The 24,833-nt window shown below is 46.8% G+C and overlaps 1 pseudogene; it reads right to left on the minus strand.

Annotated features, from left to right (window-relative positions):
* The window catches only part of LOC141074214 (uncharacterized), a 118,332-nt pseudogene that overhangs the window by 83,689 nt on the left and 9,810 nt on the right, over nt 1-24,833 (minus strand).

A 24,833-nucleotide genomic window follows, 5' to 3' on the forward strand; every position in this document is an offset into this window, starting at 1 on the left:
TGGTGATTCACGTACACCACTGCCGTGGCGTTGTCTGATTGAATCCGGACTGGGCGTCCTGCTAGCAAGTGCCGAAAATGCTGCAGTGCCAACTGCACCGCTTGAATCTCCAACAAGTTGTCTGCATTGTGATTCCTATAAGTGTGTTCTAGAAGTGTGAAGATTAATTTAAGAATTAAAACCAGAAGGATGTATACAGACTGTGCCCTGCTACCTGCCACCATCGCACTCTATCAAGCATCTCTATTCTTCCGACAGGTATGTCCATCCACCCAGCTCTCCTGCTGTCTGTCTATGAAGGACACACAGTGCATCACCCAGCTTTGCACATAGACTTGCCTCTGCACCTAGCATTCACATGGTATGTCCATCCACCCAGCTCTCCTGCTCTCCTGCTGTCTGTCTATGAAGGACACACAGTGCATCACCCAGCTTTGCACATAGACTTGCCTCTGCACCTAGCATTCACATGGTATGCCTTTCAGCTAACCCCAGCTTACCCCAGTGTTATTTATGACCTTGTTTACTCTGGCTTGATCATATACATCTGGTCCACTCTTAATTGTCTGACCAAGAAGAGCAGAGACCACTCCTCTCTGCTTCACACCTGACTGCACTTAGTTGTACATATATTGCAGAGCACAAGTCTGCATAGACTTCAGTCTGCATTGTGATTCCTATAAGTGTGTTCTAGAAGTGTGAAGATTAATTTAAGAATTAAAACCAGAATTGAACCAGAATGGAACTGAAGGTAACTGGACAGTCACTGTAAACAATGTTTCTGTTTGTTTTCACTTTCACCCCAATAATCCTTCACTTTCTGCTAATTCCCCTAATCCCTACTCCTAGTAAGGAACTGTTCATCTCTTCTTCAATCCTCCCTATCCACCTCACCTCCGCCTCAAAACTGTTCCTTAACATACAATCCTCTGTCTTCAAACACAGACAGCCCCCTCATGCCCTCTCCTGCTCCCACCTGCTAACACTTTCTCTGCTCCTTCTCACTGCTGGTGATATCTCTCCAAATCCTGGTCCTCCTCACCACATTCCCACAGTCATTTCTACCTCCCATCCACACTCTATCACAACCTTCCGTTACCTCTCCAACCTTATACCCATTCACCCAGCCCCCGCTTCCCCAGTCCCACTAACAGGAGCTCTGTGGAACGCTCGCTCTGTCTGCAACAAGCTTTCCTACATCCATGATCTTTTTGTTACTACCAAACTTTCCTTCCTCGCCATCACCGAAACCTGGCTCACCCCTTCTGACACAGCCTCTCCTGCTGCACTTTCGTATGGCGGCTTCCACCTTTCTCACACCCCCCGCCCCAGCAGCAAACATGGTGGAGGAGTTGGTTTTCTCCTGTCAGATACCTGCTCCTTCACCCCAATCCCACTGCCACCCTCTGTTACCCTCCCTTTGAGGTGCACTCTGTGCGCATCTACTCCCCCTCCAACCTCCAACTGGCTGTCATCTACCGCCCCCCAGGGCCAGCCACCACCTTCTTTGACCACTTCACCACCTGGTTACTTCATTTCCTTTCCGCGGACATCCCTACTATCATCATGGGCGACTTCAACATCCCCATTGACACTTCCCTCTCAGCTGCCACTAAACTTCTATCTCTCACTTCCTCCTTCGGCCTCATTCAATGGTCTTCTACAGCCACCCACAAAGATGGCCACACACTGGACCTCATCTTCACCTGCCTCTGCTCCCTATCTAACCTCTCTAACTCACCTCTTCCTCTCTCTGACCACAACCTGCTCACATTCTCTTCCCTCTTCACTCCATGTCTACAATCCCCACCCCACAAACTTTCACACCCTCGCAGGAATCTTAAACACCTTGACCTACACTCATTCTCTGAATCCCTCCTCCCTCTTACAGATATAAGTTCCTTACACAATGCGGATGACGCTGCCGCTCTATATAACACCACAATAGCTGTAGCTTTGGAATCCGCTGCCCCACTTACACATACCAAAACTCGCAAAATCAACAGACAGCCCTGGCACACCAGCCTGACCAAAGAGCTGAGGCGAGCTTCCAGGGCTGCTGAGCGCAGATGGAAAAGATCCCACTCCAACGAGCACTTCATCGCATTCAAACAGTCCCTCACTACTTTCAAGACCACACTCGCCACAGCTAAACAAACCTACTTCTCATCTCTCATATCCTCCCTGTCTCACAACCCTAAACAGTTATTCAACACCTTCAATTCTCTCCTCCGCCCCCCAGCACCTCCTCCCTCCCCACTCATCTCAGCTGAAGACTTTGCCTCATTTTTCAAGCAGAAAATTGATAACATCAGGGACAGTTTTGGTCAACAACCCCCAGAGCCCTTCCTCCCGACTTCCCAGCCCTCCACCTTCAAAACCAACTTCTCCACCATTACAGAATATCGACTCTCCACTCTACTCTCAAGATCACATCTCACCACCTGTGCACTCGACCCGATCCCATCCCACTTCATCCCAAACCTCACCACAGTCTTCATCCCAACCCTAACCCATCTCTTCAACCTATCACTAACAACTGGTGTTTTCCCCTCAAGCTTTAAACATGCCTCCATCACACCTATCCTCAAAAAGCCCTCTCTTGACCCATCCTCTGTATCTAGCTATCGCCCTATATCACTTCTCCCATACGCCTCCAAGCTACTGGAACAACACGTCTACCTTGAACTGTCCTCCCATCTCTCTTCTTGCTCCCTCTTCGACCGCTTACAATCTGGCTTCCGGTCACACCACTCCACTGAAACTGCCCTTACTAAGGTCACCAATGACCTCTTAACTGCCAAGAGCAAGCGACACTACTCTGTCCTCCTCCTCCTGGACCTGTCGGCTGCCTTTGACACAGTGGACCATTCCCTATTATTACAGACCCTCTCATCCCTCGGCATCACAGACTTGGCCCTCTCCTGGATCTCATCATACCTAACAGACCGGACATTCAGCGTCTCCCACTCACACACCACCTCCTCACCTCGCCCCCTATCTGTCGGAGTCCCACAAGGTTCAGTCCTTGGGCCCCTGCTGTTCTCTATTTACACCTTTGGCCTGGGACAGCTCATAGAATCTCATGGCTTTCAGTATCATCTTTATGCTGATGACACACAGATCTACATCTCTGGACCAGATATCACCTCCCTACTAACCAGAATCCCTCAATGTCTGTCCACTATTTCATCCTTCTTCTCCACTAGATATCTGAAACTCAACATGGACAAAACAGAATACATCATCTTTCCCCCATCTCACGTGACCCCCCCTACGAACCTATCAATTACAGTAAATGACTGCCCACTCTCCCCAGTCCCACAAGCTCGCTGCCTCGGAGTAATCCTTGACGCTGATCTCTCCTTCAAACCACATATCCAAACCCTTTCCACTTCCTGCCGACTTCAACTCAAAAATATTTCACGCATCCGTTCATTCCTCACCCAAGAATCTGCAAAAACCCTAGTCCATGCCCTCATCATCTCTCGCCTTGACTACTGCAACCTCATGCTCTGTGGCCTCCCCTCAAACACTCTCGCACCCCTCCAATCTATTCTAAACTCTGCTGCCCGACTAATCCACCTGTCCCCCCGCTATTCCCCAGCTTCTCCCCTCTGTCAATCCCTTCACTGGCTCCCAATTGCCCAGAGACTCCATTACAAAACCCTAACCATGACATACAAAGCCATCCACAACTTGTCTCCTCCATACATCTGTGACCTCGTCTCCCGGTACTTTCCTGCACGCAACCTCCGATCCTCACAAGATCTCCTTCTCTACTCCCGTCTTATCTCCTCTTCCCACAATCGCATACAAGATTTCTCTCGCGCATCACCCCTACTCTGGAACTCTCTACCACAACATATCAGACTCTCACCTACCATCGAAACCTTCAAAAAGAGCCTGAAGACCCACCTCTTCCGACAAGCCTATAACCTGCAGTAACCACCGATCGACCAAACCGCTGCACGACCAGCTCTACCCTCGCCTACTGTATTATCACCCATCCCTTGAAGATTGTGAGCCCTCGCGGGCAGGGTCCTCTCTCCTCCTGTACCAGTTATGACTTGTATTGTTTAAGATTATTGTACTTGTTTTTATGTATACCGCTCCTCACATGTAAAGCGCCATGGAATAAATGGCGCTAGAACAATAAATAATAATAATAATAATAGGGAGAGGTGCCTCCTAAGGCGACCATTGCCCCTGGGCCGTGTGATGGCGGAAGATTGCCCCCCAACCGAAAAGACTTGCATCGGTCGTGATCACCAACCATTGATCTGGGGGAAAGGGCTTCCCCTGACGAAGAGAGGAGTCGAGCGTCCACCACTGAAGTGCCCATCGGACTTGAGAGGACAACCTGCACTGATGATCGAGCGAGAACGGACTCCTGTCCCAAGACGCTAAGAGAGCATGCTGCAGGGGACGAAGATGAAATTGAGCAAACGGAATTGCTTCCATCGCCACCACCAACTTCCCTAGAACCCTCATCCCGAACCGGATAGTGTGAGGGCCTGGTTGTTGAAGACATCGAACTCCCTGCCGGAGCGCCCGAGCCTTGTCTTGAGGGAGAATTATCAAGGCTCGGGAAGTTTCGAAAATCATCCCTAGGAATAGAATCCTTTGAGCTGGGGTAAGGGATGGCTTCTTCCCGTTGACCAACCATCCTAGGCGAGATAGGGTATCCAGTGTGATACTGACATTTTCCTCGCATGCCCGAAAGGACGGACCCTTTACTAAACGGTCTAAGTACGGCAAAACCACTATGCCCCGAGAATGTAGAATGGCCATGACGACAGCCATCACTTTCGTGAATATGCTGGGGGCCGTGGCCAACCCGAAAGGTAGGGCCACAAATTGGAAATGCCGCCCATCTATTGTAAACCGCAGGAACTTTTGATGCGGGGGAAAAATAGGGATGTGCAGGTAGGCATCCTGGACATCGATCGAGGCCAAATATTCTCCCTGCTCCATGGACGATATGACCGACCGGAGAGATTCCATGCGAAAATGCCTGACTCTGATGAACCTGTTCAGGAGCTTTAGGTCCAGAACCGGCCTTACTGTTCCGTCCTTCTTGGGGACCACGAACAGGTTGGAATAAAATCCTTGGGTTCTTTCGCACTCTGGTACAAGGACAATGACCCCGTTGCGCTGAAGAACCCTGATGGCCCCTAGCAATGCCTCTGCCCGGGATTCCGACTTGGGAAGACGGGAACGAAAAAATAGTCTTGGAGGATCCCCGACAAATTCTATTTTGTACCCGGATGACACTAATTCCGCCACCCATGCGTCGTGTGCCACTTTGACCCAGACGTGGCGGAACCTGAACAGACGTCCGCCTACTCTGCTGTCTTTGGGTACCTGATGCCCCGAGTCATTTTGCTGAGGGCCTCTGGGACCTGGCCCCCTGACCTGATGCTCCTTGTCCTGGTTGTAGCGAATTGGGGCGGAAGAACTGGCCGCTGTTGCCCATCCGGGGGTGCGAAATGCTCGAAAGCGCGCCTGAGGCTGACGAAAAGGCAGTCTAATCTTCTGCTGTGGGAGAAAGGTGCTTTCCCCCTGTGGCACCCGAAATGAGTTTGTCTAATTTCTCACCAAATAGCCGGTTACCCTGATACGGCAGGGAAGTTAACAATTTCTTAGAAATCGAATCAGCCCGCCATAGCCTTAGCCACACGGCTCTCCTAATGGCGATAGCATTTGCCGCCGCTAGTGCCGCGCAATTAGCCGCATCCAAGGACGCATTAATTAAATAGTCACCCGCCATTGCGATCTGATTTGCCATCTCAGACACCTCCGTCGGCAAGTCTCTATCTTGTAGGACTTTATTCAAAGAATCTGACCATGACATCATGGCTTTGGCTACCCATGTTGCCGCAAATGAAGGAGAGAGTGCTGCTCCTGATGCCTCATACACCGAGCGGGCTAAACCTTCTATGAGCCGATCTGTGGGGTCCTTAGTGGAAGAACCACTAGGTACTGACAACAGGGATCTTGAGGCCAGGCGTGACACTGGGGGATCTACAATCGGCGATTCCGCCCATTTCTTACAGAGCTCTGGTGCAAACGGGTATATCGTTTCTAGCATCTTTTGTCCTGAAAAGCGCTTGTCTGGACGTTCCCTGTGCCGCTGCACTATGTCCTCGAACTCTGGATGAGTGCTAAACACTCTATGTGGTCGCCTGGCCTTTTTGAAGGATATCTTATGCCCTGCGGTTAGGGACACATCCTCCTCAATACCTAGAGTCTGATTGACAGCTTCAATGAGACTGTCTACCGTCTCCCGACACCCCGGAGTATCCAGGTCCAAGAATTCCTCCACGTCATCACTTGAACTCTGCTCGCTCCCAGAAAATGGTGACGGTGAGCGAGACGCCGCACTCACGGATGCCGAAGCACCGGAGGGGCCCGGAGACGCCATATGGGTTTTCTCCCTATGCGTCTGCTTAAAGAGTGTGCGGCCCCTGCAGGCCGGAGGCTCTTGTGAGGTGGATGAACCCTCCCAAGCAGGCGAGCCGTTGTCTCTACCCCTATCCGGGGCCTGAAGGGTCTCACTCGCCTTCGTAAGTGAAACCATGGACCAAGAAAGAGATAACGCCCATTCCGGGGGATCCAGACCCCTGGGCTCCGTTGCGGGGGAGGGCTCCTGGGCGCGTTCGGAACTACAGGCTTCACATAACGTAATAGTCTGTGCTCGTGGGAACATAACCCCACAGGAAACGCATGCGGTATAAAGGAACGTGTGCTTTTTTCCTTTCCCAGACATACTGCAGAAATAGGCCAGCTTTCTCTCTTTTTTTTTTTTTTTTTTCCTTATGAAGGGGCAAATGAGGAGGAGGAGGAGGGTAACCCTTAGTGTGGCTCCAGGACGGGGTCGCACTTACCCGGCTCCTGCGTGTCGCTCCTGCGTGTCTCTCCCGCGCTCCTGCGTCTGCCTGCTCCTTCCTCTGGGTAGGCTGCGAGTGCTCACCTGCTCGCGGCCTACCTTGCTCTGAAGCCGGGGCCTCAATTTTATCCAGCGTCCGCCCCGGTCATGGGGGGTGGCGCCGGATATGATGTCACGCCAGGGGAGGGACTTCCACCCGCAGCCTGGGCCGAAGCCGCGGGCTAAATTTAGTCACTGCCTGCCCGCCCGTGCACTGGCGGCCCCCGCTGACCCGGTGATCCTGCCGGCACTCTCCTCACCCCGCTGGGGGGGTCCGCGGCCCTCCACGTGCAGGTATAGGAGGGAGGAAGGAGGAGGGAGGAAGGGAGAGGAATGGAGCCTGCTGGATCACCTGCTGCCCATTCGGGGGTGCGAGCCCTAGCCCCCGAACCTGCCACCTCTGGCCGTACCGCTAACCTGGAGCCTCTCGCTGCCCCGGGGCCCTCCCCAGTCATCCATACCTGCCCTCAGCCGAGGCCATGAGGTAATCCCTTTTTGGACGGTGCAGGCACCCTAGCTCCGTCTGCCCTGTAGGGGTGAGGAGAGGGACCGTCCGCCGCCATGCAGCACCGCCGTCTTGCGTTGGTGGAGCAGTGGGGGCCGCACAGACTAGTCTTGTGCCTCTGTGCAAGCCCATGGTTTCAATACCTAGGGGTGGACAGGGCTAAGTCTGGCATAGTGTCCCACGTCGCGGGAAAGGAAACGTGGAGGGACACTCGCACGTGGTCGCCCGTTGTTGGTTTGGGGAAATCGGATCCTTTCAATAGGATGCGTTGCCCCGTCTCATCTTCTCAAAATAAAAATAGATGTCTGGGGAAAAGTTCCAGAGATGTTCCTCGGTGCGGGAAAGGATACGCGGAGGCGATACTCGCGCGTGCTCGCCCGTTGATGGTTTGGGGAGATCGGACCCTTTCAATAGGATCCGTCGCCCCTGTCTCCTCTTCATAGGGAGAAAAAACAAAAAATAATCTGGAGAGATCCAGATTGCGTGTGCCTCCATCAGACACTAAGCAAAAAACTGGTTTCCGCCCGCTATCGGGGCGAGGGTGTATGCGGCGGCGAAGGAGCTAACTTGTTTTTTGTATACTTAGTGTCGGCCTCCAGACGGCAGTAGCATACACCCACAGTCTCTGTGTTCCCCAATGAGACGAAGGAGAAAATATTGTATCTGAAGTAAATTTTTTGTGAAAAAAAGTTAAATGTTCATTTTTTTCCCACATTCCAATAATTCCTGTGAAGCACCTGAAGGGTTAATAAACTTCTTGAATGTGGTGAGCGCCGCTAATCGTGGCCGGGTGTCAGCTGATTATCACAGCTGACACCCGGCACTATGTCAGGGGCGGTCACGGACCGCCCCCGACACGTTAACCCCTGGCACACTGCGATCAAACACGATCACAGTGTACCGGGGGTTTAGGGAAGCATCGGCAGGGATGGGGCTCCCTCCATGCATCCTTGCGACCCCCGCAGCAGCGCGATGTGCAGACCCACGGATCCAAAATGGCGGCGCGGACCTTCGGGGGCCTGCAGGGAGCTGGCTTCCTCATGCCTGCAAAGCGCAGGCACGAGGAAGCCTTCTGCACTGCCTGTGACAGAAGGCTTTTTTAAAAAAAAATATTCCCTAATAAATTCATTTTTTGGAAATAAAAAAAAACCCAAAACAATAAAAGTACACATTTGGTATAGCCGCGTCCGTAACGACCCGCCCTATAAAACTGTCCCATTAGTTAACCCCCTTAGCGAACTCCTTAAAAAATAAATATAAAAAACAAAGCAAAAAACAATGCATTATTATCATATCACCAAACAAAAAGCGCAATAATGCGAGATCAAAAACACGGATATAAATAACCATGGTACCACTGAAAACGTCATCTTGTCCCGCAAAAACGAGCCGCCATACAGCATCATCAGTGAAAAAATAAAGTTATAGCTCTCAGAATAAAGCGATGCAAAAATAATTATTTTTATAGAAAATTGTTTTCATTGCATAAAAGCGCCAAAACATAAAAAAAAAAGATATAAATGAGGTATCGCTGTATCCGTACTGACCCAAAGAATAAAACCGCCTTATCAATTTTACCACACGCAGAACGGTGTAAACGCACCCCCCAAAAGAAATTCTTGAAATGCTGTTTTTTGTTCATTCTGCGTCCAAAAAAATCTGAATAAAAAACTTTCAAAAAATGTCACGAGCCCGATCATGGTACCAATAAAAACGTCAACTCATCCCGCAAAAAATAAGACCTCACATGACTCGGTGGGTCAAAACACGGAAAAATTATAGCTCTCAAAATGTGGTGATGCAAAAACTATTTTTACAATAAAAAGCGTCTTTTAGCGTGTGACACCTGCCAAACATAAAAACCCGCTATAAATAGTAAATCAAACCCCCCCGTTATCACCCCCTTAGTTAGGGAAAAATAATAAAATTAAAAAAATGTATTTATTTCCATTTTCCCATTAGGGTTAGGGCTAGGGTTAGGGCTGAGATTAGGGTTAGGGGTGTGTTGGGGTTAGGGGTGCAGTTAGAATTGGGGGTTTCCACTGTTTGGGCACATCAGGTGCTCTCCAAACGCAACATTGCGTCTGATCTCAATTCCAGCCAATTCTGCGTTGAAACAGTCAAATGGTGCTCCTTCCCTTCCAAGCTCTGCCATGTGCCCAAACAGTGTTTTACCCCCACATATGGGGTATCAGCCTACTCAGGACAAATTGCAAAACAACTTTTGGGGTCCAATTTCTCCTGTTACCCTAAGGCCTCTTTCACACTTCAGTTTTTTACAATCAGTCACAATCCGCCAGGTTTTGAAAAAAACGGATCCTCAATTTTCTTTTGAGGATCCGTTTTTTTTCCCCATTGACTTCCATTAATGGCGGATTTTTTTTTGAAGATCCGCCAAAAGTTGCTGTCCGTCACCATCCTCAAAGATTATAAAACTTTTTTCTCTGGCGGATCCTCCAGACTCATTTAACCCGAAATTATTTCTGGGTGCCGGACAATCAATCACTCTCTCTCTCTCTCTCTTTTCCAGGCCACGATTCCTTTAAAATTCTTCATTTGTCGGATCAGTCACAAAAACGGACGGGTGGCATCCGTTGTCATCAGTACTAAAACGGATCCGCCATCCATCCTTTTGGCGGATTTTGACTGATGAAAAAAAACTGAAGTGTGAAAGAGGCCTTAGGAAAATAAAAAAATTGGGGACTAAAAGATCATGTTTGTGGAAAAAATATGATTTTTTTATTTTCACGCCCGGGCATTATAAACTTCTGTGAAGCCCTTGGGGGTTCAAAGTGCTCACCACACATCTAGATAAGTTCCTTGGGGGGTCTAGTTTCCAAGATGGTGTCATTTGTGGGGGGTTTCCACTGTTTAGGCACATCAGGGGCTTTCCAAACGCGGCATGGCGTCCAATCCCAATCCCAGCCAAAAAAGTCAAATGGCGCTCTGCCATGCGCCCAAAAAGTGGCTTACCCCCACATATGGGGTATCAGCATACTCAGGACAAATTGCACATTAACTTTTGGGGTCTTGTTACCCTTGGGAAAATAAAAATTTGGATGAAAAGATCATTTTTGTGGAAAAAATATGATTTTTTTTAATTGTACGGCTGTACGTTATAAACTTCTGTGAAGCCCTTGTTCTCACCACATATCTAGATATGTTCCTTGGGGGGGTCTAGTTTCCAAAATGGGGTTACTTGTGGGGGGGTTTCCACTGTTTAGGTACATCAGGGGCTCTCCAAACCTGACATGGCGTCCGATCTGAATTCCAGCCAGTTTTGCATTGAAAAAGTCAAACGGCGCTCCTTCCCTTCTGAGCTCTGCCATGCGCCGAAACAGTGGTCCCCCCCCCCCACATTTCAGGTATCAGCGTACTCAGGACAAATTGCACAATAACTTCTGCAGTCCAATTTCTCCTGTTACCCTTGGTAAAATAAAAAAATTGGACCTGAAGTAATTTTTTTGTGAAAAAGTTAAATTTTTTTTTTTTTTTTTTTAAACATTCAAAAAATTCCTGTGAAGCACCTGAAGGGTTAATAAACTTCTTGAATATGGTTTTGAGCACCTTGAGGGGTGCAGTTTTTAGAATGGTGTCACTTTTGGGTATTTTCTATCATATAGACCCCTCAAAGTGACTTCAAATGTGATGTGGGTCGTAAAAATAAAATGGTGTTGCAAAAATGAGAAATCGCTGGTCAACTTTTAACCCTTATAACTTCCTAACAAAAAAAAAATTTTGGTTTCAAAATTGTGCTGATGTAAAGTAAACATGTGGGAAATGTTACTTATTAAGTTTTTTGTGTGCCATATCTCTGTGATTTAAGGGCATAAAAATTCAAAGTTGGAAAATTGCGAAATTTTCAAAATTTTCGCCAAATTTCCGTTTCTTTTTCCACAAATAGACGCAAGTTATTTGAATGAAATTTTACCACTAACATGAAGTACAATATGTCACGAGAAAACAATGTCAGAATCAGTGGGATCCATGGAAGTGTTTCAGAGTTATTACCTCATAAAGGGACAGTGGTCAGAATTGTAAAAATTGGCTCGGTCATGAACATGCAAACCACCCTTGGGGGTTAAGGGGTTAAACCCTTACAACTTCCTAAAAAAAAAGTGGATTACTTACCGGTAATGCTCTTTTATAGAGTCCAGGACATCATCCACTGAGAGAGGGGTTCCGGCCCTAGGAACAGGAAACCTAGAGATAAAAGGGGCGGTCCCCTTCACACCCTCAGTTGGATTACAGAGAATGAGAGGAGCCAAGCTTTAGTTAATTGCTCCGCAAGCCATTTAAAGTATTTACAACTATATCTATCTATCTATGAACCATGTGCAACCATAACCTAAGGGAGGGAAGTGAGTGGGTGCTGTCATGGACTCCATAAAAGAGCATTACCGGTAAGTAATCCGTTTTTTTCTCTTCGCCACAACAGCACCACTGAGAGATTTTCAGAGACGATCACCTGGGAGGGTCACCGTGCTAAGAACCGTTCTACCGAAGACTAAATCAGAGGAAGAAGACAAGTCAAGCCTGTAGTGACTGTAGAAGGTAGATGGTGAGGACCAAGTTGCAGCCTTACATGAGGTCAATCGGAACGTCCGCCTTCTCAGCCCAGGAGGATGCAACAGCCCGTGCGGAATGTGCTTTTATCCAATCCGGACGGCTTTCACCTTTCGCTGAGTAGGCCAGACCAATTGCTTCTCTGATCCAACGGGATAGCGTGCCATTTTAACTTCAGACCCCTTCCTGTGGCCCTGAAAGGACACAAAGAGAGCCCTGCTCTGCCTCCAGGGACGAGTCCTGTCTATATAGGTTAGACCAGCTCTTCTCACATCTAAGGTGTGACATTTTTCCTCTTCAGGTGTTATAGGGCCATCATAAAAGGAGGGCAGAAAAATTTCCTGGGGTCTATGGAATTTGGTAGACACCTTAGGGAGGTAAGAAGGGTCTGGTTTTAACACTATCCTATCATGGAATATTGACAGGAAAGGGGGGGTCCACTGATAGAGCTTGGATATCACTCACTCTTCTAGCTGATACTAAGGCTACTAACAAGGTCGTCTTTAATGACACACTTTATTGAAGCTAAGTGTAAGGGTTCAAATGGGGCCCGTTAATGCATTGAGAACTAGGTTCAGGTCCCAGGGCGGTGCTCGAGCAATATGTACTGGGTCTTCTCGCTGACATGCTGAAAGAAACCGAGCTACGCACCTGCCCCCAGCGATATAGTAGCTATACAGTGCACCTAGAGCAGATAGCTGAACCTTCAAGGTATTTACTGATAACCCCAATTCTCGACCCCTCTGCAGGAATTTCAAGATAGCAGGGATAGGTACCTCACTAGAGAAGGCCCCTGTGTAAAAGTTAAGAAATTTCCTCCACACCTTGGTGTATATCTTGGTCGTGGCCTCCTTTCTACTGTACAGAGGGGTACTAATTAAATTCTCTGAGAACCTCCTTAGCCTCAGAAACTGCCTCTCAAGTTCCATGCCGTCAGACATAGACCCTTCACCCGAGGATGAAGGAAGGGTCCCCGAGAGAGCAGGTCCTGATCCCACGGGAGGATCCAGAGGTCGGACAAAGACATGGCTGAGCCATGAAAACCAAGGCCTCTTGGGCAAAAATGGAGCGATCAGGATTACTCTCACCCTCTCGTATCCTTTTCTGATGATCACTGGGAGGATTATCATCGAGGCATACCCCAGACGGAAAGGCCATGGGGATTGAAGAGAGTCGAGCATATCCGGTCGGTCCGCTCTGTGTAGGGAAGCGAACTTTTCGACTTGTCTGTTGGCCCATGTAGCAAACAGGTCTATTTCCGGAAGACCCCATAAGGCTGTTATTTTCTTGAAGATGCGGCGGCAGAGCATCCACTCCCCCCGATGCAGGGTATGGTGACTGAGGAAGTCTGCTCTGAAGTTGTCTACTCTCCTGATGTGGAGAGCTAATAGGGACAAAAGGTGTGTTTCAACTATCTGCAGGATTCTCTCTGCGGTAGACATCAGAGTTCTTGACCGTGTTACGCCTTGATGATTTAAATATATGTGACAGAGGTGGCGCTGTCCAATAGAACTCTTACATGAGATCCTTGCAGCTGTGGAAGGAATTCACGTATAGAATGATCAATCGCTTTTAACTCCCTCAAATTAGAAGAGTCGTCGGCCTCACCTATGGACCATTGTCCTCGGACTATACTTTCACCTAAATAAGCCCCCCAACCGAAGGGACTGGCGTCCGTAGTAATCACTCTTGAGGGTCTCAACACCCAAGGAACTCCTCTAGAGAGATGGCCCAGGTCCAGCCATCATGACAGGGATCTAACTATCTCAGTTGACAGGGATACTTCGCCCTCCAGTTGTCCCTGCAGTCGCTCTTCCTCTTGCAGGATAACTTGCTGCAACTGTCTAGTGTGGAACTGGACCCACTGCACTGCAGGAATACATGATGTAAGGGAGCCGAGAAAGGACATAGCCTCCCTCAGGGACATCTTAGGGTTGTCCATTGCTGACCACACATTATTATTGTTAACATCTTTGTTTCTGGGAGGAGACACTTTTGACTTACAGAGTCCAGATGGAGGCCTAGGAACGTCTGCCGAGTTACCGGGAGCAATCTGGATTTGGTCCAGTTGATCAGCCGCCCCAAAGCCTGCAAAGATGAAATTGCATCAGCTTGTCGATGTTCACATTGGAAGACGCAGTTTCCTACCACCAGAAAATCATACAGGTATGGGACTGCTAACCTGGTGAAAACCCGAGGAGCCATGGATAAGCCGAAGGGCACTGCCGCAAAGTGAAAATGGTGGACATGGCCTTCCAGAGTGACAGTCACTCGAAGATACTGCTGTTGCATGGCATGTATTGGCAGATGATTGTATGCATCCTTCAGATCCAGGACCGCCATGAAGCATCTGGGGAATAAAAGTTTAATTGCTGAACGTATGGATTCCATCTTAAAAGGTATGAGACCGCAGAAAGCCATTCAATTTTCTCAAATTAATTATGGCTTTGTAGGAACCATCTGACTTAAAAACCAGAAACAAGGGAGAGTAAAATCCCTTGCCCCTCTGGTTCGCCGGAACCTCCACTAGCACATGCTTGATTAACAGACCCCTAATTTCCAACTCCAAAGCCTCCTCCTGAATGTAAGACTTTAGAAAAGTCAATATGAAAGAGTCCGGGGGGACCCGAGCAAACTCTAACCTCAAGCCAGACGATACGAGGCCAATAGCCCAGGGATTGGATGTTAATGCCTTCCATTGCTGGCTGAATAATGACAACCTGCCACCCATCAGGTTGGGGCTAGCGGAACTTGTCTCGGCACTTGTAGGAAGGTTCGTCAAATAGATCACCTCTCTGCTTGGCCTCTCTGTTGTTTTGGAGTCTCTGGTTCTTGTAGGCTCTCTTTCTGCCGAAAGGCTGCTTTCTGAAAACCCTCCTACAGGACAGGACATATGAGTTAAGGAACCCCTTCTTTCTTTCGCCCACTTGGGTATCTCGTCAAGCACTGTGCCAAACAGGTGCTCAACCTGGCATGGTATAGCGCAGAGTTTTGCTTAATCCTGCACGTCACCTCTGCAGCCCTTTAACCATAAGGCACAACGGGCTGCATTGGTTAATCCCGCTGATCTGGCCGCTAGACGCAGGGAATCAGCTGAGGCGTCTGCCAGGAAGGATGTTGCTCCTCTAATAAGAGGGACAGAAGACTGTAACTTGTCTCTAGACAATCCACTCTTAATGTTTTCTTCCAGCTGATCCAACCACACTAGAATAGATCTTGGGGTGCAAGTGGCTGATATCGCTGGCCTGAAGGACCCCGTACATGACTCCAAGGACCTTTTAAGGAGTCTATCGTCCTTACGATCCAAGAGGTCGGTTAGTGTTCCTGAATCTTCTACTGGCAAGGAAGAGCATCATGAGGTTGATGTCACAGCTGCATCAACCTTGGGAACCTTTGACCAAGATGTTAACTCCTCATCGTCAAAGGGGTACCACCGTTTGGATGCTGAGGGAAGGAATCCTCGCTGTCCCTGCTTCTCCCATTCTTTCTTAGGCTGGTTTCACATTAGCGTTTTTGCGCACAGCGCATCGAGCGCTATTGGGCGCATGCGCCCCTATGTTTAACATGGCGCTTGCACGCGTTCATCAGTGTATTCGTGCGCATGCGCTTTTTCCAGGTGTGCGCCTAGACACGCTAGATGCTACATTTTGCTTTTTTTTTTTCCGCCCAACTTCGTTAAAAAACCGCACGCAGTAGCGTGCGCACGGAATGCGCCAAAAAAACACACATTACAATCTATGGGGTCACAGGTGTGCGCTTGGTCATGCGCACTCCAGCACATGCGATTTTTGAGTAAACAATGTCTAGACACTGGTTTAAACCACCTCCTACACAAAGCAACATTGTTTGGGGGGTTGTATAGATGAAAGAAGGTGTTTGCACTGGCATAGCAATACTCTACAAACAGCCTGCAAGAGACCAGAGCCCTTTCTTCATTTTGAGCAAAGCTGCAACTTCAAGAATTTGAGTATTCTAAAACTTAATGTCTGCCTGTCCTTTTAAATGTGTTATGTACTAATGCTTTTTTTTTATTGCAGCATGTCTTCTGGGGATGAATATCGGCCATCCCGTGGTGAACTGGCCCAAGCAGAGTGTGATGTGAGTATCTTCCTGCCCTACAAGTATCTGCTTCAACATGTACAAATGTTTAAAATTATTTTTTGTTCTTTTTCAGACATCGGACACGTTTTCAAAGTCCGAAGTGCAGGAGCAGCCAAGCCAAGTGCCAGCGGTGAGACAGGCTTGTAAGTATAGACTGACTGTGAATGTCCATTTTTTGTTGTTGTTTTTTTGGGTTTTTTTTCCTGGCTTTTTTTTCTGTCCTGTTTTTCATCTTAAATCTTTCTTTTCTGTATGTTTTTCTATCTTTTTAATTTACAAATATTTCCAAGAATCTAAGATAGGGTCTCTCCAGTAGCAAGGAATCTGCCAAACGGAGAAAGAACAAAAAATTAATATTTAGGTCTAGGCGTTTTTAAAACAGTAACATAAAAAAAAAATAGTACATGGCATAACAATAATTCTGCAGGCTTTTGTTTACTACGTGGCAGAACAATAATTCTGCAGGCTTTGGAATAGTACATGGCTGACCAAAAACAATTATGCAATCACGTACCGTAATGTGACTAGGAGCCGTTCCTCAGGAGGAATCGCACGACGGAGCTGTGTGTCCTGTCTCCGGATGGCTCTTTGAACACGAGCAAGCAAATCCCAGAAGCTTTGTTGGGACATCCGGGTATAGTCACTAAATTTCTCCAGGTATCCCTGGAGCTCGCTGTAGAGGGTGTGGTACGCTCCGCGGCTCTCCCGAAGTTCTATAATGGGATGTATCCACAAATGCCGCCGCTGCCGTCTTCGTTGTCTCTCTCTCCCTTTGTTGCTGGCAAGCAAATGCAAGACTGATCCAGCGCGATGTCCAAATCCAAGTTAAAGTGAAAAATCTTCCAACGCAGATCCATGTTCGCAAAGGAAAAAGTAACCAAATCTGAAGAATTCAGCTGTAACAAGGTCTATTTAAAGCATTCCCATGACACATGCCCACTGGTGTCCCATTGGTGGAGTCTTTTTCAAGCATTTTTCAAGGATTTTTCTCCTGTGAAATGGGACACCTAGAGAACGCATGCAAAAACGCATGAAAATGCATACAAATGCCATGTTTTTTTGTCGTCTTGCTCACGCTGATGGGACAAAAAAAAAAAAAAAAAAAAAAAATCGCTGCATTTACATGCGCTCGCAAGCATTTTTTTAATGCGTTTCATGTGCGCACGAAACGCTGCACAAAAAAGCCCTACCCGGACCCTGGCCTCGCCCTGTCCTTACCAGACAAGGGGGAGCTGACAAACAGGCCTTCCCCAACGCTGCCTCCGGTGCTGGAGGCCCTGCCGTTCCAGCAGAGACCGCATAGGCGGCATCACAGCCCAGGTATCCTCTTCACCTTTTCTCTCTACAGGTTCCCTTAGGAACAGGAATCCAACTGAGGGAGTGAGGGGGACTGCCCCTTTTATCTCTGTAGGTTTCCTGTTCCTAGCGGCAGATCCCCTCTCTCACTGGGTGCTCGCGAAGAGAAAAATTGATTCCAAAATTGTGTTGGTGTAAAGTAGACATGTGGGAAATGTTACTTTTTAAATATTGTGTGACATATCTCTGTGATTTAAAGGCATGAAAAGTAAAAGTTGTAAAATTGTGACATTTTCCAAATTTTCTTTTTCACAATCGCAAGTCATACTGAAGAAATTTTACAGCTATCATGAAGTATACAATATGTCACGAAAAAAATCTCAGAATCACTGGGATCCGTTAAGGCGTTCCAGAGTTATTACCACATAAAGTGACAGTGGTCAGAATTGTAAAAATTGTCCCGGTCATGAACAGGCAAACCACCTTCGGGGGTAAAGGAATTAAGCACTAAGGAGCCAATTCATCTAAGTGTTTACTACAGTTTTCTGGCATAAAACACTTCGAAAAGATATTACATTTTTTACACAGTGTGAAATTGCGTAAAAAATTTGCAATTTTTGGTATTTTCATGCCAGTCCCAGCAGCTCCTCTAAAGTTGGTGGAGTATGGACCAGGCTTGGTGGTGTCCACCAAATTGATTAACAATTATGCCACTCCAGTAATGTAACTTATGCCCACCAGACAGCTCACTACAGTCTGTCCCTGACATGTGCCCGCAATAGGAGCAGGTGGAATCGCGATCCACCCCACATATTAACTAGTTAAATGCCGCTGTCAAATGCTGACAGCGGCATTTAACCAGCGCTTCCGGCCGCCGGGCAGGAAATACGCGCATCGCCATTCCTCGTCACGTAATTGGGGATCAGCGATGCGTTGGCATGACAACCAGAGGTCTCACAGAGACCACTGTGGTTGTTGATGCCGGATTGCTATGACCGCCACCCGGTGGTCGGCGCTCATAGCAATGCTGTAATTCTGCTACATATAGGCAATCTGCTCATCGCCTATATGTAGCAGAGTCGATCAAGTTGTGGCAGCTTCTAGCCTCCCATGGATGCTATTGAAGCATGCCAAAATAAAAAAAAATGTTTTAAAAGATATGAAAAAATAAAAAAATATAAAAAGTTTAAATCACCCCCCTTTCGCCCCATTCAAAATAAAACTAAAATCACATACACACATTAGGTATCACCGCGCTCAGAATCGCCCGCTCTATCAATAAAAAAAGGATTAACCCGATCGCTAAACGGCGTAGCGAGAAAAAAAATCAAAACGCTAGAATTATGTTTTTATGGTCGCCGTGACATATTACAATGCAATAACGGGTGATCAAAAGATCGCATCTGCACATAAATGGTAACCTTAATAACGTTAGCTCGGCACACAAAAAATAAGCCCTCACCTAACCCTGGATCACGAAAAATGGAGACGCTACGGGTATCGGAAGGTGGCGCAATTTTTTTTTTAAGCAAATTTTGGAATTTTTTTTCACCACTTAGATCAAAAAGAACCTAGACATGTTTGGTGTCTGTGAACTTGTAATGACCTGGAGAATCATAATGGCAGGTCAGTTTTAGCATTTAGTGATCCTAGCAAAAAAAAAAAAAAAGCCAAACAAAAAACTAGTGTGGGATTGTACTTTTTTTTGCAATTTCACAGCACTTGGAATTTTTTTCCCATTTTCGAGTACACGACATGGTAAAACCAATGATGTCTTTCAAAAGTACAACTCGTCCCACAAAAAACAAGCCCTCACATGGCCATATTGAGGAAAAAAAAAAAAAAAAAAAGTTATGGCTCTGGGAAGGAGGGGAGCGAAAACCGAAAAAATCTCCAGTCATTAAGAGGTTAATGGATTAGCCCTTAAATCTTTAACCGCAAAAGTTCCATGTGGAGATCCAAGATGGCCACCGACATGAACAGACACACAGAGGAGCTCCAAGACTGGGCTTATCAATCCACTCCATCCAGCTCAATCAGGCCCCCACAAACAATTGGAACACACCTAAACTCAGGATCCCTGAAAGCCCATTATATTGGGATCTGGACTGTAAATTCTTGCCCAGGGGAGTCAAAGGCATCATAGCAGATGTGAGCCCTGCAGCCTGCACCGACAGATGAGAGCCTGACCAACAGTGATTGCTGACCCACAGCAGAATCCCTGCAGCCACCACAGAAGCCGGACAGTAGAAAGGCACCCCCAGGGTGAGCTCACACAGACCCACCACTGGATGCACAAAGCCTGGACAATGATCCCACCAGATGAATCCTACAGCAGATGGGACTAGAAACATCCTCTTCTCCACCTTTCCTGAGGGAATCTGACTCACCCAGCCTGGCAGTGGATCCACAGCAGCACTTGACGGGTAGGTGCAGGCACTAGGGAGAGAGAGGGCAGTGCAGAACCAATGAGGCCATAAACGCTGAGGGGTGAGAGGCAGGAGGCCAGGGAGTGCTGGCAGACACACAGGCTGGAAAATCCCCAGCTCAAGCTGGAGCTGGCTGCATCCAAGAGAGGAAAACACACTATAAATTTATATTTGGTGTTTGTACACTACACATCCTCTTGATCATAACACCGAGGGATGCAAACTGAAAATTTGAATACAACTACATAGCCAGTTGTTGAGATAAATTTCCGGAGGTCAGCGCTAAGCAGCGACTACTGCTTTTTTTATAACGGCGCCTGCTTACACCTACACGTGTTTGGATAAATAACGGATAAAGCCCCCTTTTGTCAGGGCTCGCCTTCCGTATTGCGGTTGACCCCGGCCCAAGTTGGGATATACCTTCGATAACAGGACTATGAAAGCTTCTTTAGCCATATCTTGGCTGTGGTATCCCCCCCTCTATCTCTCTGTGTATACCTCATGGCTGCATACTCTGCTCTACCATCTATGGATAAATTCGTGAATCAGGGTAGCTCCAAATCGGTCAAGACAAAAGCTCAGGTTGCCTCCTAAAACATCTGAATCTAACACCACCATGTCTGAGGAATCCCTGCAAGCAATTGCTGCTTCTATTACAATGAAGCTCATGCCGGTGATTGACGTCAGACTTCAACCATCACTGGAATCAATCACATCACAGCTAACTGAACACCCCAATAAAATTTCAGTGGCAGAACAGCGAATTTCTGACTTTGAGGACACGGTACAATCCTTTGTTACCCAGATAAAGGACAGAGACCACGAGACAGAGCAGCTTCGGGAAAAATTTGATGACCTGGAAAACCGGAGTCGTCGTAACAATTTACGGATCATCGGTGTTCCTGAATCTGTAAAGGACCTACACCACCTTACTTCCTCATGGCTTCCACGAGCACTCAATTTGCCTGACATGCCTGGCTCTATGGTGGTGGAGCGAGAGCACAGAATTGGACCTGAGCGCTCTGATCCGAAAGCTCGTCCACGCCCGGTAATTTTCAAGTTACTCAATTACCAGGACAAACTTCAGTTGCTCCGGGCGTACCGAGCCACCTCCTCATTGAAATACGAGGGCCATTCCCTCCTAATGTTTCAAGATTTCTCCTCCTTGGTAGTGACCAAGCGCCGTGCTTTTTCTTCAGTATGTAAACTATTACATGACAAAGGCAATCGTTTTGCTCTTCTCTACCCTGCACGCCTTTGGGTGGTGCTTCAAGGAAAACCGGTATTTTTTGATGACCCAGATAAAGGTAGTTGAGCGCTCTTTCCGGGCTTCCTCTCCGGTCACTGGACTCTGATTTGTAGCCATGTGTTATTTTGCCTTTAAGATTTGATTTTGAGCTTATGGCTTGATCTATATTTAACTTTTGTTCTTATCTCATGTTTTTCCTTCTAGGGGATACCATTAGTTAAGATAACTTAACCCGATGTTTAACTTCTTGGTTTATATGTTGTTTCTCATTTCAGTTGGGGTTTGGGGGTAGGTTCCCTCTCCTTGGGCACGCTCTATGTCCGGTCTTTTTGGCTAACTTGGGTTGGTAGGTTTGCTCGCTGGGACAGACTTTTGCCCAGCTACTCTTTTTCTCATTTCTACGTTCTGGCCCCAATGTGGGATAGGTTAACATGGCCGCCCCTAATAACATAGCTTCTCACATTAATACACGCTCCATCGAACTTCTATCATGGAATGTGGCTGGCCTCAATTCACCGGTAAAGCGCAGAAAAGTACTAGACCACATTACTCGTCTACGCCCCCATATTGTCTTTTTGCAAGAAACCCACTGGCTATGCAGGGGTCACCCAGCGCTCCGTAATAGATATTATGCGGAGTGTTTGGAGGCTTCCTTTACACAGAAAAAACGTGGTGTGGCCATTTTGTTTCATAAGGATCTCGATTATTCTATACAGGATGTGGTGAGGGACCAGGCAGGGCGATATATATTAGTCAGAGCTATTATTGAACAGTGGGAATATTGCCTTATAAATGTTTACGCACCCAATACTACTAAGCCCCTCTTTTGCTAAACTTGAAGAGATGGTTCACAGCTGGCTTCCTACCAATATATTATTGGGTAGAGATTTAAACACCCTTCATGATGCTTTTTTGGACAGATCTTCCCCCCCCTGCCTGCATCTCACCCTCCATCCAGAGCGATTTCTACCTTGTTAAACAGGCTTGACTTGGTTGATGCCTGGAGGTGCTGCCACCCTACGGAAAGAGAATATACCTTCTATTCTAGGGTACATGATGTTCACACACGAATTGATTATTGGCTAACTTCTGCCTCTCTTCTTTCCCTTCTAAAAACAGCTGACATTCTCCCTTCAATTATCTCAGACCACTCCCCGGTCTTAATTACTCTGGAACTCCCCACTAATAGATCTGTGTCTTTGTGCTGGCGCTTCCCCTCTTATCTCTATACTTCAGATGATTTCAAGCGCTATATAACAGGCTGGTGGGAGACTTTCCTGGAGGACAACTTGAAACACTTGGACGATATCAATCTATTTTGGGCCACTGCTAAAACAGTACTTAGGGGACATGCTATCTCTTATGTGTCCCAGAAAAAAAGGAAGTTGTCCTCCTTGCGGCCTCACCTAGACCAGCTCACTCAGTCGTATAGAGACTTTAAATTACATAATACGCCCTCATTCAGAGAGGCTTACCTGACAGCTAAACAAAATTTAAATACCCTATTACATGAGCAGGCACACAACCAATTAGCTCATCAATGTAACCGTTATTTTCATTGGGGTAACAAACCAGGCCGTCTCCTGGCATCTTTAACGAAGCCATTCAAAGCAGCTACTAGGATTCCCAATATTGTCTTACCTGATGGCTCTATCACTCATGACCCAACCTAAATTTGTGCGGTTTTTAGAGACTTTTATGCAGATCTTTATGGCCCATCTCTGGACTCTCGGGAGGATGGATATGCATTCCTATGCAAAGCTTGTCCACCAAGGCATTCTGACTCTCAGCGGAAGATCCTAAACCAACCAATTTCTTCTTCTGGTGTAAGATCAGTCATTAAATCTTCAAAACTGCATAAAGCCCCTGGCCCGGATGGGTTCTCGGTAGAGTTTTATAAACTGTAACAACCCTTAATTACTCCACACCTCACCTCTCTTTTTAACCATATTTTGGACTCGGGTTCTCCGCCGGATCGATTTAATGAAGCCTGTGTTATTACTACTAAAGCCAGGCAAAGATCCGCTTCTCCCTGCCTCGTACCGCCCGATTTCCCTTTTAAATGTTGATTTTAAATTGCTCACCAAAATCATGGCTAATAGATTACAGTCTATGCTTCCTGATATTCTTACCTCATCTCAAACGGGCTTTGTCCATGGCCGGTCTATCACTTACAATATCAGGACAGCGTTAGCGGCCATCACACATAGTTATCAGGCTAAGGCCATGCAGAATATACTGGTCAGCCTTGACGCTGATAAGGCTTTTGACCGTGTGTCCTGGTCTCATCTTATCAGAACTCTGAAGTATAGACTGTTTCGCTTTACCTTTTTTAATTTTATACGCACAATTTACACTTACTCCCAATCTTCGATTTGGCTTAATGGTATCCAGTCAACCCCTTTTTCCATCTTCAGGGGGACAAGGCAGGGCTGTCCTGTCGCCTTTGTTGTTTAATATTGCCCTTGATCCCTTACTAAGGTATCTGGAAATGATCCCTTCCTTTGGGGGCATAGGGGTCGGTCACCATACACTTAAAACGTTGGCATTTGCTGATGATATCTTACTCATGATATCCAATCCTAAGGAATCCATTTCCTCTATAGTGGATGCCTTTAATGAATTTGGAGCAGTTTCGAGATTTCGTATAAACTTTAATAAATCTCATGCTTTAGCTATTTTTAAAATTGCTCAGAAACGGTGGCCATTCCCTTTTCCCTTTCAGTGGAGGAGAAATTCTTTACCTTATCTTGGCGTTGACCTACCATCAAATCTTCATGATATATAAATTAAATCTTCAGCCTCTTATTTCTGTAGTTATACAAGAAATTCAATCCTGGAAATCCCTTAAATTATCCTTTGCAGGTAAAGCCCATCTAATTTAAATGATCTCTTTCCCTAAAATACTCTTTCCTTTGCAGACACTAATGGTTCTACTTTCTAAAGCTGATGATAGGCTACTGACACGAGCCTTGCGCCAAGTTATTTGGGGCTCAGAAGGGGGCTCTAGAATTAGTGTTTTTAAGCTACAGCAAACCAAATCTTTGGGTGGACTTAATCTCCCAAATTTACGCCTCTACAGTATAGCGGCTACTTTTCGCCATTCCCTTGATTGGATATACGCCTTTAATCGCTTCACTAATACCCCAATAGATGAGGCCATGTGTAGACCCTTCAGCCTCCCAGCATTGCTTCACCTACGAAATGCTGAAATTCCAGTGGAGGTTGGAGATAATCCTCTATTATGGTCGGTAATCTTGGGATGGTGTCAAGCTAGACGAGCTAGCAGTCTTGACCCCCACATCTCGATGTTTCTTCCCTTTCAAGGTAACCCCTCTTTTCTACAAGGCAAGCCACCTCCCATTTACAAGGTGCTTGGAAACAATGGGTGTAGACTGGTCCGAGATACGTTAACAAATAATCAATGCCTTCTTACCTTAGAGGACATGGTTTTCAAATACCCAATCCTTACAGAAGACAATTTTACTATCTCTCAAATTAGACATAAGCTCAATATTGCGAGACATACCGGATGATGCTAGAACACACCCTCTAAATTTAATATCCATTAAAGCCCAAATGGGAACTTATTCTATGAGTCTTATATATAAATCATTAAAGCTTTCTATACATTGGTCAGATTCTTCACCAGGCCCTGGAAAACGGGTTGCTCAATTAACGAACTGTTGAGTAAATTACCTTTTGAAAGCCACTCTGCTTATTAACTCTATATTACCATATGACAGCTACATAACA

This window comes from Dendrobates tinctorius, unplaced genomic scaffold (genome assembly GCF_039654945.1).
Source record: "Dendrobates tinctorius isolate UK_male_01 unplaced genomic scaffold, ASM3965494v1 ptg000014l, whole genome shotgun sequence".
Classification (NCBI taxonomy): Eukaryota; Metazoa; Chordata; class Amphibia; order Anura; family Dendrobatidae; genus Dendrobates; species Dendrobates tinctorius.